Source organism: Pelodiscus sinensis, chromosome 13, assembly GCF_049634645.1.
Source record: "Pelodiscus sinensis isolate JC-2024 chromosome 13, ASM4963464v1, whole genome shotgun sequence".
Lineage (NCBI taxonomy): Eukaryota > Metazoa > Chordata > Testudines > Trionychidae > Pelodiscus > Pelodiscus sinensis.
In genome coordinates, this window is record NC_134723.1 from 11,373,702 (window position 1) to 11,389,964 (window position 16,263).

Consider the following 16,263-nt stretch of genomic DNA (forward strand, 5'->3'; position numbering starts at 1 on the left):
GCTTTATTATAGAATCTCTTTTATATTCATAATAACTTGTGAATTGTGTCATCAGACTATAGCCTAGCCTACATTACAAAGTTAAGTCGACTTGTATCAACTTAGGTATTTATGTGTCCAGACTGAAATTTGTCTTGTGTATGTAATCACCCTGCTACAATGAGACAATCATATCACTTCCCTGAGTGACTCAGAACCATGGTCAACCTTCTTTGGCTGATGCAGCATGAGTATAGACCCTTCACTAGTTGTGTCACCATTAACAGTCTTCCCGCAGTTTCAATAGTCCTGTGATAGTGACCGGTCCTCCTGTTACAGTTTGAACTCCATTGCCCTGGAATTATGGAAACCAAACTTCTTACTTTTTTAAAAAACTCCTTTTTGCTGATTGCCCTCCCTTACGAGCACACCTACCAGCTTACCTTGCTTTGTGCATTCAACTACACAGGTTTTATGCACACACAAATTCTAGGCTTGCACCCTTGTGGAAAGGAAAGAAATCCTTGATCTCTTTACTTTGCGAGGGGAAGAGAATGTGTAAGTACAGCTACAGAACTGCTGAAGAAATATCAGCATCTACATAGTGGATTATACAGGAGGCTACAAAAAGGGCACAATCTAGGTGAGCAAGAGTGCTGGGGGAAGGTAAAAGAACTTTCAGGCAAAGAAGGGCATCAAGAAATCTAGTTTTGCTGATTTGCTGCATTTACAATGAACTGCATTATGAGACCCAGGCCCCTGCCATGAACAGGAGAGCAAAGTGGCTGGCAACTTAAAATAGGTTGTGAATTGTTTGACACTCTGTAGCATTCAAGCTAGTCCCTACAGGCAAGCACAGATGAGCTAACTAATGAAGGGGAATTATTTATATACATAAGTGTGTACATATAAAGGAATCCAATGCATCAGGGAAGGGCAGACAAATAAGCAGTGGCAATTTTTTAAGTGCTTCTACACAAATGCTAGGAGTCTGACTAATAAGATGGGTGAACTAGAGTACCTCATATTAAAGGAGGAGATTGACATAATAGGCATTACTGAAACAAAAATGAGGAGGTTAAACAGAAATTAAAAGGCACAGTGACTAGAGCCAAATCCCTGCAAGCTGTATGGAAACTTTTTAAAGACACCATAATAGAGGCCAAACTTAATGTTTACCCCAAATTAAAAAACATAGCAAGAGACATAAAAAAGAGTCACAGTGGCTTAACCACCATGTAAAAGAAGCAGTGAGGGACAAAAAGGCATCTTTTAAGAAGTGGAAGTCCAATCCTAGTGAGATAAATAGAAAGGAACATAAACACTGTCAAATCAAGTGTAAAAATGTAATAAGAAAAGCAAAAAAAAGATTTTGAGGAACAGCTAGCCAAAAACTCAAAAAGAAATAACAAAATGTTTTTAAAGTACATTAGAAGCAGGAAGCCTTCTAAAAAACCAGTGGGTCCCCTAGATGATTGAGATATAAAAGGAGCAACCAAGGACGAGAAAGCCATTGCAGAGAAACTAAATTATTTCTTTGCTTCAGTCGTCATGGCTGAGGACGTTAGGGAGATTCCCAAATCTGCACCGTCCTTTGTCGGTGATGAATCTGAGGAACTGTCCGGATTGAAGTATCATTAGAGGAGGTTTTGGAACAAATAGAAAAACTTAATGTTAACAAATTTCTGGGACCGGATGGCATTCATCCAAGGGTTCTAAAAGAACTCAAATGGGAAATTGCTGTACTATTATCTGTGGTTTGTAACCCATTCTTTTAATCGGCTTCTGTACCTAATGACTGGAAGGTAGCTAACGTGACACCAATATTTAAAGAGGGCTCTAGAGGCGATCCTGGCAATTACAGACTGGTAAGTCTAACATCAGTACCGGGCACATTAGTCGAAACAACAGTAAATAATAAAATTGTGAGGCATGTCGAAGAACATAATTTGTTGGACAAAAGTCAACATGGTTTCTGTAAAGGGAAATCCTGTCTTACTAATCTATTAGGGTATGTCTACACTACCCTCCTAGTTCGAACTAGGGGGGTAATGTAGGCATACCGCACTTGCAAATGAAGCCCGGGATTTGAATTTCCCGGGCTTCGTTTGCATAAGCAGGGAGCCGCCATTTTTAAATCCCCGCTGGTTCGAACCCCGTGCAGCGTGGCTACACGGGGCTCGAACTAAGTAGTTCAGACTAGGCTTCCTATTCCGAACTACCGGTACACCTCGTACCGGTACATGAGGTGTACCGGTAGTTCGGAATAGGAAGCCTAGTCCGAACTACCTAGTTCGAGCCCCGTGTAGCCGCGCTGCACGGGGTTCGAACCAGCGGGGTTTTAAAAATGGCGGCTCTCCGCTTATGCAAATGAAGCCCGGGAAATTTAAATCCCGGGCTTCATTTGCAAGTGCAGTATGCCTACATTACCCCGCTAGTTCGAACTAGCGGGGTAGTGTAGACATACCCCTAGAGTTCTTTGAAGGGGTTAACAAACATACGGACAAGGGGGATCCAGTAGATATAGTATACATAGATTTTCAGAAAGCCTTTGACAAGGTCCCTCACCAAAGGCTCTTGTGTAAATTACATTGCCATGGGATAAGAGGGAAGGTCCTTTCATGGATTGAGAACTGGTTAAAAGACAGGAAACAAAGGGTAGGAATAAACGGTAAATTTTCAGAATGGAGAGGGATAACTAGTGGTGTTCCCTAAGGGTCAGTCCTGGGACCAATCCTGTTCATCTTATTCATAAATGATCTGGAGAAAGGGGTAAGCAGTGAGATGGTAAAGTTTGCTGATGATACCAAACTGTTTAGGATAGTCAAGACAGAAGCAGACTGTGAGGGACTCCAAAAAGATCTCACCAAACTGAGTGATTGGGCAACAAAATGGCATATGAAATTTAATGTGGATAAGTGTAAAGTAATGCATATTGGGAAAAATAACCCCAACTATATGTACAGTATGATGGGGGCTAATTTGTCTATGACAAATTCCCAAGAGATCTTGGAGTTATCATGGATAGTTCTCTGAAAACTTCCACACAGTGTGCAGCGGTGGTCAAAAAGGCAAATAGGATGCTAGGAATTCTTAAGAAAGGGATAGAAAATAAGACACAGAATATCTTACTGCCTCTGTATAAAACTATGGTATGCCCATATCTTGAATACTGTGTACAGATGTGGTCTCCTCACCTCAAAAAAGATATTTTGGCCTTGCAAAGGGTTCAGAAAAGGGCAACTAAAATGATTAGGGGTTTGGAACAGGTCCCATATGAAGAGAGGTTAAAACGACTGGGACTTTTCAGCTTAGAAAAGAGAAAACTGAGGGGAGATATGATAGAGGTATATAAAATCATGAGAGGTGTGGAGAGGGCAAATAAAGAAAAGTTATTTATTAGTTCCCATAAAAGAAGAACTAGAGGACACCAAATGAAGTTAATGGGTAGCAGGTTTAAAACTAATAAAAGAAAGTTCTTCTTCACACAGTGTGTAGTCAATCTGTGGAACTCCTTGCCAGAGGAGGCTGTGAAGGCTAGGACTATAACAGAGTTTAAAGAGAATCTAGATAATTTCATGTAGGTTAGGTCCATAAAAGGCTATTAGCCAGGGGATGGAAGTGGTGTCCCTGGCCTCTGTTTGTCAGAGGCTGGAGAGGGATGGCAGGAGACAAATCATTTGATCATTGTCTTTGGTCTTCCGTCTCTAGGGCACCTGGTGTTGGCCACTGTTGGCAGACAGGCTACTGGGCTAGATGAACCTTTGATCTGACCCAGTACGGCCATTCTTATGTTCTTATATTCATACACTATTCCTTTCTGTTTGTTTGTTTGTTTGTTTGTTTGTTTGTTTGTTTGTTTGTTTCCCTGATAATTGATTCCATCTCATGTCAAGTTAGGGAAAAAAGGTGTTGAGCCTTAATTTGTCTTCAGTTCACTATTAAAATGTTACAAGGATGAGATGTAATGTTATAAACTAAAATAGTAGATGCTAAAGAAATAATCAATAGTATAGAAGTCTGACAACACAATCTACATCTGAGCAGTGTTCTGGACTCAGAAACTGAACAGAGCTAGTCAGCATCTATTTTCCATTTCTTTGGCTCATTGAGCTAGTCAGGAGAGTCCACAAAAAATATTTTGCTTATTTGCGTAGGGGTGTTCCTTTTATCCAATGAGAGGTCTCACTAGAATGCTCATGAAGATGTTATATAACTGTCCCTGGAATGTTTCAAGAGAGGGCAACTTTCTTTCAAATTTGAAGACTTCCCCTATAACTTTGAGTTTGGCTGTTGCTGTGGCTGTTGCACTAAATGGACATGTGGCAGAGAACTCCAGAAAGCTTCTACACCCTAGTAACAACTGAGTTCTCTGTTTGCTTGTAACCCTCCAGACTGAGATATTAGCTAAGATCAACACTGCCTCCATCAGCAGCATAGCTTCATAGTTAACTCTTTTAATAATCCTTCAGTCTAGCTGTTGAAATTCAGGAGACAGAAGATTTGCCTCATCTCTCTTCTCTGGTATCAGTGTCAGTGTCAGAGAATCACAGAACCACAGAGCTGGAAGAGACCTCAGAAGGTCATCAAGTCCAGCCCCCTGCTCTAGGCAGAACCAATCCCAACTAAATCAAACCGGCCAGGGCTTTGTCAAGCCGAGACTTAAACACGACTAGGGATGGAGACTCCACTGCTTCCCTAGGTAACCCATTCCAGTGCTTTACCACTCTCCTAGTGAAATAGTTTTTCCTAATATCCAACCCGGACCTCTCCCACCACAACTTGAGACCATTGCTCCTTGTTCTGCCATCTGTCACTACTGAGAACAGCCTTTCTCTCTATCCTCTTTGGAACCTCCCTTCACGAAGTTGAAGGCTACTAAAAATCCCCCCTCACTCTTCGCTTCTGCAGATTAAACAGACCCAACTCCCTCAGTTTCTCCTCGTAGGTCATATGCTCCAGCCCCCTAATCATTTGGGTTGCCCTCTGCTGGACCTTCACCAATACGTCCACATCCTTTTTGTAGTGGGGGGCCCAGAACCGGACACAATACTCCAGGTATTTTACTACTCTCTTTTCTTCCTTTGGTCAGGATCCTGAAATCTACCATCCCATGATCACTGCTTCCCCGGTTGTCACCCACCTCTACTTCCCCTATTAATTCCTTCCTGTTTGTGAGCAGAATGCCAAGCTGCGCATAGCCCCTGGTCGGATCCTTCAGCACTTGTACCAAGAAGTTATACCCCACATTCTCCAAAAACTTCCTGGATTTTCTGTGTACTGCTGCATTGATCTCCCAACAGATGTCAGGGTGATTAAAGTCCCCCATGAGAACCAGAGCCTGCAATCCGGAAGCTTCTCTCAGTTGTCTGAAGAAAGCCTCATCTACCTCATCCACTGATTCAGTGGCCTGTAGGAGACACCAACCACAACATCACTGCTGTTTTTTGCACCTCTAAAGGTAACCCATAGACTCTCAACAGGTTTTTCTTCCTCTATATACCGGAGTTCTGAGCAATCATAGTGCTCTCTTAGGGTATGTCTACACTACAATGTTAGTTCGAACTAGCGGAGCGCTTAGTTCGAACTAGGAAAACCTCATTTTATGAGGCTTAAGCCTAGTTCGAACTTACTAGTTCGAATTAAGGGGTGTGTAGCCCCTTAATTCAAACTAGTGGGAGGCTAGCCCTCCCCAGCTTTCCCTGGTGGCCACTCTGGCCAACACCAGGGAAACTCTATGCCCCCCTCCGGGCCCCGGACCCCTTAAAGAGGCACGGGCTGGCTACAGTGCCCGTGCCAGGTGCAAGCCTGCCAGCAACCAGCCGGCAGACCCTGCACCTGGCACGGCACAGAGCCACCCACCCGATGTCCCCCAGCCCACCCCCTCTTCCTGGGACCAGGCTGGCGGCTCCCGGGAACTTGCCCTGGACCGCAAGAGGCGGGCACCCACCTGGGCTAGTGCGGACATCGTGGACCTCGTCCACGATCTCCGCACTAGGCACAGGAAAGTGGCCGTCTAGGGCAGGAGAGCTGCCAGCCTGGCCACCCAGGAGCAGGTGTGCATGAAAATCAAGGGGGTCAACTGAGACCCCTGACCCTGAGCCCTGAGCTTACAATGGCTGTCCTGGGTCAGACCAAAGGTCCATCTAGCCCAGTAGCCTGTCTGCCAACAGCAGTCAACCCTAGGGACCCTGGAGGGGATGGACCGAAGACAGTGACCAAGCCATTTGTCTCGTGCCATCCCTCTCCAGCCTTCCACAAACTTTTGGAAGGGACACCACTCCTACTCCCTGGCTAAGACTACTCCATGGACCCAACCTCCATGACTTGATCTCACTTCTCTTTAAACTCTGTTCTAGTTGTAATCTTCACAGCCTCCTGCAGCAAGGAGTTCCACAGTTAACTATTTGCTTTGTGAAGAACAACTTTCTGTCACTAGTTTGAAGCCTGCTACCCATTCCTTTCCTTTGGTGTCCTCTAGTCCTTCTTTATGGGAACTCATGTAGAACTTTTCTGAATGCACCCTCTCCACCCAAGCCCTGCTTTTAGAGACCTTTATCCTCTCCCCGCTCCATCTCCTCTTTTCTAAACTGAACAGTCCCAGTCTCTGTAGCCTCTCTTCATCTGGGACCTGTTCCCAACCCCTGATCATGTTAGTTGCCCTCCCCTCTCCCAGCCTTTCTCTTCCCCTCTCCCACCTCCTTTTCCCAGTCTCCCCCAATTTTGTTCCATAAAGACAGAGTCAATGTTGGAAGAAACGTTATCTTTATTTTGTACATCAATAAGAAGGGGGGCTAGGGAAGGGTAAGTGGAAGAAGGTGAGGGAGGAATGGGGTACGAGCCCCTGATGGGGAGGAGTGGGCTGGCTTTGCGGGCTTCTGGGGGTGGAAGCTCTCCTGCAGCCCCCCAATTGCCCCCTCTCCCCAGATGGCAGCCTGCAGCAAGTGCAGCCGGGCTGATGGCCGAGTGCTATGATGTGCCCTGTGTGGGCACTCCGGGCACTCCAAGCCAGGACTGGTTTTCAAGCGGGGCACCCCTGAGAACTGTCTGTCCGGGGTGGAGGTCGGGACCCTTTAAGTGCAGCCCTCGGCTAGCCTGAGACAGCATCTCCACGCTCTAAGTCCTCCTCTGACCTGCCGGCACTGCTTCCGGCCATCCTTAAGCCCTGTTCAGGGTCCACTCAATGTGGACATGCTAGTTCGAATTAGCAAAACGCTAATTAGAACTAGTTTTTAGTTCTAGACGCGTTAGTTCGAATTAGCTTAGTTCGAATTAACTAATTCGAACTAAGGGTATGTCTACACTACCCCGCTAGTTCGAACTAGCGGGGTAATGTATGCATACCGCACTTGCTAATGAAGCCCGGGATTTGAATTTCCCGGGCTTCATTAGCATAAGCGGGGAGCCGCCATTTTTAAATCCCCGCTGCTTCGAACCCCGTGTAGCGCGGCTACACGGGGCTCGAACTAGGTAGTTCGGACTAGGGTCCTATTCCGAACTACCGTTACTCCTCGTGAAACGAGGTGTACCGGTAGTTCGGAATAGGCACCCTAGTCCGAACTACCTAGTTCGAGCCCCGTGTAGCCACGCTGCACGGGGTTCGAAGCAGCGGGGATTTAAAAATGGCGGCTCCCCGCTTATGCTAATGAAGCCCGGGAAATTCAAATCCCGGGCTTCATTAGCAAGTGCGGTATGCATACATTACCCCGCTAGTTCGAACTAGCGGGGTAGTGTAGACATACCCTTAGTTAGTTCGAACTAACATTGTAGTGTAGACATACCCCAACATATAGTGCAATTCCTCCTCCTTTTATCCCCTGCCTGTTCTTCCTGAAGAGTCTATACCCTTCCATGACAGCGCTCCAGTCATGCAAGTCATCCCACCAAGTCTCTGTTATACCAATTAAATCATATTTCTTGGACTGGGCCAGGGTCTCAAGTTCTTCCTGTTTGTGGCCCAGGCTTCTCGCATTAGTGTACAAATGCCTCAGATAACCAGTTCATCACCCTATCTTCTCCATTCGAATTGGGGTCCTCCTTTCTTGTTCGTTCCCCTTTGCATTTCTTCCCAGTATCCGACTTTCCCACTCCCCTGACGGTTTTGGTCACCGTCCCCCAACAAACCTAGTTTAAAGCGCTCCTCACCAGGTTTGCAAGCCTACCCATGAAGTTGCTCCTTCCTCTCTTTTTTAGGTGGATCCCATCTCTTTCCCATCCCCTTATCACACAGGGTACATTTAGAAAGCAGTGTTATTTCAGAATAACTGACAAATCCACACAGCATGTCATTATTTTGAAATAATGTTGAGATGGAGGACTTCTTACTCTGACTTCTGTAACCCTCATTTCACGAGGACTAAGGGAAGTTGAAAAAATAATGTTTGTTCTTCCTTCAACTTCCTGCTGTGTAGACAGCACCAAAAGCCAAGTTAAGCTATTTTGACTTCCGCTACGCAATTGTAGCTGAAGTTGCATATCTTAATTTGACTTTTGCCCTGCGGTGCAGATGTGCCCCCAGAGGCTATGTCTATATTATAGGCTTCTTTCGGAAGAAGCTTTTCTGGAAGAGATCTTCCGGAAAAACTTCTTCCAAAAGAGAGTGTCCAGACTGCCAAAGCACATTGAAAAAGTGATCTGCTTTTTCGAAAGATAGCACCCACACTGAGTGGACGCTATCTCGCATTTAAGGTGTGATTACTATGAATGGAGTGGCCACTAGGGCACTCGTGCTTTTTCCTCTTTCCTTTTCTTTCGAAAGAATACTCTCTTCCCCATCCACACATGCCTTTTTCCAAAAGAGCTCTTTCAGAAAAAGGCTTCTTCCTCATAGCATGAGGATTACCAATGTTGGGAAAAAACCTCTGTTCTTTCGATTTTCTTTCAAAAGAACATGATTGCAGTCTTAACATAACTCACATTTTTTTCAGAAAAACAGCTGTTTTCCGAAAAAAACTCTGTAGTGTAGACATACCCAGAGAATAGCTGCATATTATATACAGGCAGTCCCCGAGTTACGCGGATCCGACTTATGTCGGATCCGCACTTACAAACAGGGCTTTCTCGCCCCGGAGCTCGCAGGCAGCAGGACCGCCCAGAGTGCAGCGGTCCCACCACCTCGACCTCCGGGGCAAGAAAAGCTGCTCCGGGTGCCCCTGGTCTGCTGGGGACCATCTCCAGCAGACCAGGGACACCTGGAGCAAAGCCGGGGAGGCGGAGGGGTCCTGCGCCTCTGTCGCTTTGCTCCCGGTGTCCCTGGTCTGCTGGAGACGGTTCCCAGCAGACCAGAGGCACCGGGAGCAAAGCGGCAGCGGCAGCGGCAGCGGCAGCGGCAGCGGCAGCGGCAGCGGAGTCCCGCGCCTCTGAGGCTTTGCCAGAGCAAACCCTCAGAGGTGCGGCACCCCACCGCCACAGCAGCTTTGCTCCCTGTGTCCGTGGTCTGCTGGGGGGGGTGCAGCTAGTGCCCCCCCCAGCAGACCAGGGAGACGTGGAGCAAAGCCCCGGGCCTGTGTTAGAGCAGCTGGGGTGCTGCCGGTTGGTCCTGCAGCACCGCTCCTTGGTGCTACTGGACCAACCCGGCAGCACCCCAGCTGCTCTGCCCCAGGAGTCCTGATTCAGCCGCTGCTGATCAGTTTCAGCAGTGGCTGAATCAGGACATCTGGGGCAGAGCAGCTGGGGTGCTGCTGGGTTGGTCCAGTAGCACCGAGGAGCGGCGGCGCTACTGGACCAACCCAGCAGCACCCCAGCTGCTCTGCCCCAGGCGTCCCCAAGTCAGCCACTGCTGAAACTGACCAGTGGCTGACTACAGGAAGACCCTGCCCCGGGCTTCCTGGAATCAGCCGCTGATCAGTTTCAGCAACAGCTGACTTGGGGATGCCTGGGGTTCTTAAGTTGAATCTGTATGTAAGTCAGAACTGGCGTCCAGATTCAGCTGCTGTTGAAACTGATCAGTTTCAGCCGCGGCTGAATCTGGACGCCAGTTCCAACTTACATACAGATTCAACTTAAGAACAAACCTACAGTCCCTATCTTGTACGTAACCCGGGGACTGCCTGTACTGCATACAACCAAGAGGATGTTTGTCTAGCTGAGGTCCAAATTAGAGAGTAAACAATACCCTTCTTGTAATACAAAACACACCCCACACTGGCAGGATTCTTTATACTGATCTATTATGTTATCAGATGAAGGAACTTTTCAAGGAGATGCTGACTGACACCTGTGGAAAGTGCTGTACATTAACTGCATGCTTCCTTAAAAGGAAGGTGGTTGTAAGTAAATTAGAGGCTGGAACAAAGGAACCAGGAGGTATCTTAGGGCAACCATAGGAACAGCCAAGCTTTGGGAGAAAGCTGAGGTCTACATTTTTTATTTTGACACTCCAGAAAAGGCAAATAAAGGAGTTTAGTCAAACACTCTGTGGGAAGATTCAATGCAGGGAAAAGTGAGATTACCCACCTGTTTCCAGTTCTTCATATTGTAACTATAAACAAATGGAGAGTCACATTTCCTAAGGAATGGAAGCAGGAATTTCCTTCATTGTAATAGCCTGAACCATTATCATATTGACACAGTACAGAATCTTATTCATTACAGGAAGACAAAAATTCTGTAGGATAATATGCATGAGGTACGTAGTTAATCCACTACGGATTCCATTAAAAATTGAGCCGATATACAGTTAACTAATTACCAATTCATTAAAGAGAACCATAAATGACATTTCCAACATATTACAAAACCTTTCTCGGGTAATATTTTCCCATCTACATCTATTCTGACATTTATATTCTATGTCTATTTCATAATTATTTCAAATAAGTTCTTGGCAGATTGAGGGTGGGGGGGGGGAGAGAAATAGCTTAAAAGAAGGTTACTTACAATCTACCAGTTGCTTGTAGAAAAAGCTGCGAGGGAGTACTACTTATTTTGATATATGAATATAAAATTGAAATGCTTCTGGTTTCTTAGTATTGCTGTTCTTCACCAACCATTGTACACAGGTACATCATAGTGTTGTGCTTCCCCTGCCACCTGCTTCTCATTGCTTGCTGATGTGCATCTTTATCTTGGGATTCAGGGTCCACAGACAAGGAGCTTTGTTCTCCATCCTCCTTGCACATTGGACATGAGAAGACTCTCCAGTAGGACAAAGGACATCATTCCCCCATTAGTCATCCTGCAGGCTGTGTTTGACCACCGGAGCCAGTTCATGGACATCAACATGGGCTGGGCTGGCAAAGCACACAACATGCGGGTCTACCGCAACTCCTCCAACTGCCAAAGGCTGCATGCCAGGACCTTTTTCCCCGACTGCCACATCAGGGTCTGGGATGTGGACGTGCCTGTGTGCCTGGTGGGGGATGTGGCCTACCCACTACAGCCTTGGCTCATGAAGCCCTACACGGGACACCTCAACCCCTCCAGGCAGGCCTTTAATTCCAGGCTCAGCAGGACCCACATCGTGGTGGAGGGTGCCTTTGGACAGCTGAAGGCCCAATTTAGATACCTCCTCACCTGCCTGTACCTCTCCGAGCGGAATATTCCACATGTGGTGGCAGCATGCTGTGTGCTGCACAATTTGTGTGAGCAGAGGGGGGAGGCTTTCCTGCCAGCCTGGATAGCAGAGGCCGACCACTTGGTTGGCCTCTGTGCACAGCCCTGGACGGCTGTCAGCCGGGAGGCCCATCAAGGGGCTGTCGCTATCCGGGAGGCCCTGTGGGAGAGCTTCCACCCAGAGGAGGAGTGAAGACTCCCCGGCGTGCCCCACTGGGGCCTTGTGCCTTATTCCACCCTCACATACTTCCACTTCCCCCTCCCTAACCCCCCTTCCTGATGTCAAATAAAAACACATGTGTTGCCAAAAACAAACTTTCTTTATTGACCATAACTAGGGTGGGGGTGGGGGAAATGAGGGTAGGAAAGGGGAGGGGTAAACCTGGGAGGAGGGAACTGGAAGGGAGAGGCAAGGGGAGGAAGGGGGAGAAGCTCAGGGTTGGGGATCTTGCCAGCCCACCTGTCTCCCAGCACTGAGGCTGCAGGGGCCTCGGCATCCCCGGGGGGGAGCGGGTATGGAGGGTTGGGCAAGTAGAGGGGTTGGAGGAATAAGTGGGAAGGGGAGCAGGAGTGGAGGGAGGAGTGAGAGCTGGGGAGGCCGCAGGGGCTGGAGTAGCAGCAGGCAGCAATCTCTGCACAAGGGTCTACAGGTGGTGGCGGATAGCATAGCCCTGGTCAAGCAGCTCACGCAAGCTCTCCCGCCGCAGCTGGAGGTCTTCCTGCACCCAGTGCTCCTGGCTGTGGACCTGCCTTCACAGTAACCTCAAGTGCTGCTGCTGGTACTCCTCCTGGTTCCGGGTGAGCCTGCTGGCCCGGGTGCGGGAGAATGTCCTGGGCGGGATGGTGTGCCCTGCACTCGCAGCTGGTGCGGCCATGGAGAAACAAGAGAAGTGATCAGTTATCCCTAAGGACACAGTGGGTGAAGCCCAGCACTCCTCTGGAAGGTGAGGACAGCAAGTCTCCACACCATCATGTCCTGCTATCCTTGGGAGTGGGAAGGGGAGATGTTCCCTGCCTCCGCATAGAGGGGACTTCTGGAGGGAGACCATTGTGCAGTATTCCTCCCCGGGGTCAGGAGCATGTCATGTGCCTTCATACATACATGCGTGTCGGTAACAGGCCAGGGCCTCTGTGTGACCCAGCTGGGGTCACATGCCCTGGCTGGCATGGCACATGCACAGGTTGCTGCATCATCCACACTCAGCAAGGCCCACATGCGCGGTCCCTGGGCTTCCTCTCCCACCCTCGCCCCGCATAAGGGGACAGTGACGGCACTCACATGTCGAGGCCTCCCCGGTCTCAGAAGACAGTGGTGACATGGTTGTTGTGACAGCTCGGGGGTCCTGGGTGAGTGGCACTCTCCCTCCAGGCTCCAACAACTCCTGGCCATCGTCGTCCTCCTCCTCCGTGCCCTAGTCAGGGCCCTCTACCCCAGGGTCGATGACCACCTGGGAGGCACGGACCATCCATCCCCCCAGGATGTGGTCCAGGGCATCGAAACAGGGCAAGCGGTCTGAGTCTGCCCCTGGTTGGGAGCTGCCCTCTGTGGCCCTGGCATAGGCCTGCCTCAGCTCCTTTGTCTTCATGCGCACCTGCTCCTGTTTGCACATGTGGCCTTTGGTGGCCAGGCTGTCAGCCATCCGTCTGTAGTCAGCCATGTTCCTGCGTCTAGTGTGGAGATCATGGATGTTGGAGGATTTCCCCCAAACCTCAATGAGGTCCATGATCTCCGCACTGGACCAGGAAGGTGCCCGCCTTTTGCGGCTCCTGGCAGGCTCCTGAGAGCTTCTAGACTGCTCCTGGGGAGTGGTGGAGGTCTGGCTGGCACTGGCTGGCTGACTCATGCTGGCAACTGGGTCAGAGGCAGCGCCTGTGGGCTCTGGGCTGGCAGGCCTGGAGCTGGCACAGGGCCTGTGTCCAAACAGACTCTACCCCTTTAAGGGATCCAGGGCTGGGGTGGGGGAGCAGAAGAGTTTTCCTGGTTTGGCCCAGAGTGGCCACCAGGGCACCCTTGGAAGGGCTGGAGGCCCCCTATTTTGAAATAAGCATCTACACAGCACTTATTTCAATTTGGCTATTTTAAATTTGGTGTTATTCGTCGTAGAAAGAGTTTTACCAAATTTGAAATAAGCGCTCCGCTATTTCGAATTAATTTTGAAATAGCGGTATGGCAGTATAGACACTAGGAAAGTTATTTTGAAATAACTTTGCTGTGTAGACATTCCATATTTCTTCATTATACCAGCTCCCTCTTCCCTCCCTGACTAACCAGACACAACTATACTAGGCCACATTCCTCATCCCAAAATAAACATTCTTTGGCTAACTGTTTTCCCTCAGATACTTATCCTTATACTTCCCCGGGGGGGCCTGTTACCACCGCACCCTTCCTCTATTCTATTATACTCTTAGGCCTATCATCTTTTTCTGTTATTCCAAATTCATTAAAGTTTATACTGGTCACAGATCTAGTTGCTATTTTCAAATCTCATGCATTTGAAAGGGACCTCATCAAAGTCAGCAATCTGTTTTGGGCCACATCTGACATCTGAGGAAAGGCAGCAGACTGGACTTAACACAGATTTGCCAAACCTGCTGAAATCTGTATCAGCAATGAGAGGGAGGGCATGATACCACACTGTGGTATTGCATGCTACTCAGTAATAAGTAGCTCTGATCCTGTTGTTGCAAAGAGACTGATTCCTAGAAAAAAGGGGAAAGGTATCCTTGAATCACAGTGTTTCACTCCTGCAAATTTATTTCCTGCTAGTTTAAAGAAGCATGTGGCCCACATCCTGTTATCAAAACACCTAAGCTAGAGAGTAGACTTGTCAAGCAATCGCAATAGCTGTTATATCCATGGATGGAAAAATAAACCTTGATGCCTCCTTGCCTATGTTTGTTGATACCCACATGATTTCTGAACTATTTATCATATTATGAAACACAAAATGCATCAGTGGATAAAAAAAAAGCTTCAAGTGGTAATACACCATATTGCACCATACTGAAAACTGTCTGAATTCCTGAGTCCTGCTATTGAAGCATGGCCAATGATCATAGAATACTAGAACTGGAAGGGACCTCGAGAGGTCATCGAGTCCAGGCTCCTGCCCTCACAGCAGGACCAAGCAGTGAACAGAAGACAGCTGCTAGTGTGTTCAGACAAGTTCCTGGAACACAGACAAAAAAATGCCAATAAGGCCTCAGAGCAGTAAGGAGTTCCACTTGACTGTATGGAATAAGGAAGAATGGGATTTAAGGCCCAGACAAATCAATAGAAAACAATTTGTGAGGTAAACAGCACCCTGAGGGGAAAAAAAAGTAAATTCAGCCATTAGCACTATTGCTTAGTATAAGCCCCTGGCTAAAGACATCTGTCAACTAAGGTAAATGAGAAGATCAATGCTAGAGGATACTTAAAGAAAGACATGGAATCGAGGAGCCTTGAGGGTCCAAAATCAAATGTTGTAGGTGGCACCAATAACAGAGTCAGAGGGAAAAAACACTCAAATAATAGAATGGAATAATGGCTCAAGACCCTGAAGACAGGAATAGTGATGGTCAACTCACATACTGCTTCAGTGGAGTATCTCCTTTCTTTAAAAAAAAAAAGCCTGAAAGGAGACTGAGGCAAGCAAGTGTGACTGGTGTAAAAGATAGGTAAGATGATGCTCAATGGAATGAAAGTCATTGAAGTGAGCAGAGATTCAATGCTTCTGAGCACCCAGAAAGTGACACCCATTCCAGACTTACCAACTGCAGTTAAAAAACAGCCGACACCTTAGATTCTGAATAGTTTGCTGATCACACAAGAGAGGTGCTAGGGTATCTCCTCTTGGAGCCAATCGATTTTAAGTAAGAGCTGAGGCATCCCTACTTTCTGGGGCCTGGACTGAAATAGGAGAACTTCTGAGATTTAATTACTAGCAAAAATCAGCACTAGTCCCACTCTTTTAACATAGGAACAAAGTCTAACATTCTGGAGAGTTGACAAATCTGATAATAAAACAACCCCTACTGAAAAGCAACATCTGACGTTAGGTGCGAAGAGTTAAAAACATTGCAGTTCTTGCTATCTCATCAGCTTAGGTTAATTGATAAGAACAAATAAAATGCCTTGGAGCCATTAGTTTAAAAGGGTGAGGATCACTGACTTCAAATGAGTTCTCCCTCTTGTATTGCGAACAACTATTTGTGGAGCCAAAATTCACCCTTAAGCTTTGTGCCTCCAGCTCATTGATTTTTAGAACAAGAAGGGACCATTCCCATGATCGGATCTGACTTGCTGCACCAGTGAGGCATGTCCTTCCTGTGAAGTCCTGTCTGATTCCTCGAGCAAGTGGTTGGGTTGTGATTTTAGATGACTGCATTAGCCATAAGGCATTCTAACAGGGGGGAAGGTTGAGAAATGGGCTTAGGGGACATAGTCACAGCCTGGCACTGAGGAATAGTGATGCACCATAGAAAAAGAAGTAATTTGACTTGAGCATATGAATATACGGGACCTGTCGCCACAATGCTGCACCAGTGTTGCAAGCCAGGTGCTGACGACGTGCCTTAATCTATCCCTACTGAGTGCAACCACACTGCAAAGCCATAGTTGACTTAATGTGTCCTCATTGGTGCTGCACTGGCTTGTCTGTCACTGGGGTGTGTGGGGAGGAACTGTGTGCATACTGTGAATAAAATAAACTAGGGCAAAACATTCTGGTTCTGCAGTTATTTGTG